The sequence below is a fragment of the Micromesistius poutassou genome, assembly GCF_964030765.1.
Source record: "Micromesistius poutassou genome assembly, chromosome: 3".
NCBI classification, from domain to species: Eukaryota; Metazoa; Chordata; class Actinopteri; order Gadiformes; family Gadidae; genus Micromesistius; species Micromesistius poutassou.
The window spans coordinates 11,043,406-11,046,225 of NC_140273.1; positions in this window are offsets into that span (position 1 = coordinate 11,043,406).

The window sequence follows — 2,820 nt, forward strand, 5'->3', positions numbered from 1 at the left end:
GTAGGGAGAGCGAGAGAGTGGGAAAGAGATAGAGAGATCCGACCACTTTGCTTTACCGTTATTCTCTCTCACAATACCAGACTGCATGTCAACACCACAGTCATTTTTTGTTACCATGAACCAATGACAGTCCTCCACGTAACCGTGGCTATTTGATGCAGGTGTGATGATGAAGGCGAGAATGGTGGGGGTGAAGGGGAACGATGGTGGTATGTCATCGGTGTGGTTTGTGGGGAGTAGGACGGACTGACAATGTGTACAATTAATTATAATTGCAAAACGAGTGCCATGCCTGGTTCGATCCCCGGCTGCTCCTAGTTTCGGGGTGTTCCCAGACAAGACACACCTCACCATAATCCCTCTAAACAACTTGGCTGTTTCCTTTGCATGGCTGACAATGTTGTTGTGTATGAATGTGTGTATGAAGGGGTGACTGTAAGGCAATAATTGTAAAGCGCTTTGAGTGGCCGCCGATCGGAATAGCGTTGGAGTTAATTTACCACTTACCATTTACCATTCAACCAACACCTTACACAACATGATTGCTGTTCATTGTTCGTTGTTGCAATGACATTTTTTCCCAATAAGGTCGTTGGTGATTGATTGAATTTGAATGTGTGATTATGCAGGGGAAACATCCTGAGGGGACTGAAACTGGACACATCTTGTCACTCTACATCTTATTGAAACAGAAGTTTGATGTGTGTGTGTGTGTGTGTGTGTGTGTGTGTGTGTGTGTGTGTGTGTATGTGTGCACAGCCGCACACCCGGCTCCTAATGATTTCAGCCCATGAAACATTGAGAGGGCAGATTTAAATGTTATTGTGTCATTCTCTTTCAGTCTTTCTCCATCGAGGAGAACGCTTCCCACCTCACTCAGTACTTAAATATCTCTCTCTCTCTCTCTCTCTCTCTCATTACAAAAGTCATTCATTGTCCTCCCCCTTCTTCCGTATCCTCTTTCTCTCTCTATGTGCTGCTGTTGTTCTTGTTGGACCCGTAGGCTGTCATACATGTCTGCCTGCTCGTCACCTATTATACTCCTAACCATCTCTGTAAGGAGGGATCCATTTCTCTGTGTTCCTCCTACCAGATTCATCCTTGATGATTAAGAGGGGTTTTCCTTGTCCTTTAAGGGGGCTTGGGGTCCTATTATGTGGGGCCTGTGAAGCCCTTTGAGACTGGAACTGGGAATAAAGGCCATACAAATACAGAAGACTTGATTGGCAAGTATGAGTAGCAGGAGAAATTAGAAGTTCTAGTATGCCAAGTGCAAGGAAGAAGGCTTTACTATTCAGGTACAGGATCTAAGAAGACAGGGAAATAATTATAGTTGTTTTGTGCAACATGATCTCCAACCCAAACAACATAATTGGTTATTTATCAATGTCTCCCAAAACGAGTAAACAATACATTTTTATTGGGATTTATTTCCATTTTGCCCAATGTAGTATAATTTTCCCAATGATACGTATTGTAAATGTATCATTGGGGCGAAGAAATCGAGCCAAAACTACAATTGATTTATAAAAAAAATAAAAATAAGAAATTTGCCAAGGAAGCTTATACTGTATTCGCATAACCAACCGACTCTCGGTGATATCCAGACCGTGCCCATGAAAGGAGCGCCGTCTACTGCTTCACTCATGAGCTCAGACCAGTGGTCCAGCTGTTCAGCGCTTGGGGCAGCGTTGTTATTGAGGTATAGGTTTCAAGAAAGCCTGTGCTTCACATTGTGGGAACTATGAGTACATGGAAGTACTATGGCTGCAATCGTTTGGCGATCGTTCAACGCTTCGCTTACGGCATTTAGAGACATAATTATATAAAAAATCGCATCTTACATTAAAGCGGCAGAGCAGCAAGATGGTTTCACATGAAGCAGAGGGCAACATCAGGGAGCGGGTTTGTCGTATCAGGTCATTGATACAAGTCTAGATCTACTACTTTAAAACGTTTTTTCGTCATTCTTTTATTGCTATGTCAGTGATTGAACCTAATGATGGCACGTTGTGTGCACATTTGTGTTTTGTGTCACGTCATCAGCATCAGTCAATTTCAAGTTGACCAGCCGATCCCTGATCAAGTGTTTAGGGCGCATATCGACTAGTGATGGGTCGTTTGCGACCGAATCAGTTCGAATGAACAAATCTTTAACAAGAACATACCGACCTGATTCCAGTTCCCAGTTTCAGTTCTCTCTCGTTCGTCTCTATTGTTCGTTCTTGACTCCCACTTGCTGACTCTCTGTTCACTGTGTTAAGTTAGCAGTGATGAAGAGGGACTGGCCTGGGCAACAACATCCCGATTCCGAACATGAAGCACTCCTCAGCTGAAAGGAACTTAGTTGTAATGTTGTGTGTTAATTGATGACAGTTTGCAAGATTGTTTGAGAACGAGGGAGGAGCTGAGTCCGACTGAGAACCGTGCATTCCATGATTCACCGCTACCGGAAACACGACTGAACGAACGAACAAACAAACGATTCTGAACGATTCTTCTTGACGAACTGACCGACGCGAACTGAATCAAGGAAACAAATCATGAAATCCATCACTAATATCGACCGGTAATGATCAGTGACTGATCAATCGGTCAATAACCAGTTAACTTAATGTAACAGATAATATACTTTCAATAAAACATTTTTCGAGTGACCACGGGATGACATATATTCTGCTACTTTGTGACGGTCTAGGACGAAGTGTTTTTGTGGGGCAACCCGGAAGTTCCAATATCCATTGCAAAGGTTCATTTTTTCTATACTTTTTGTTGTACAAGATAATCATGACAAATGAAAACCGCTTTAAAAGGTTTTGA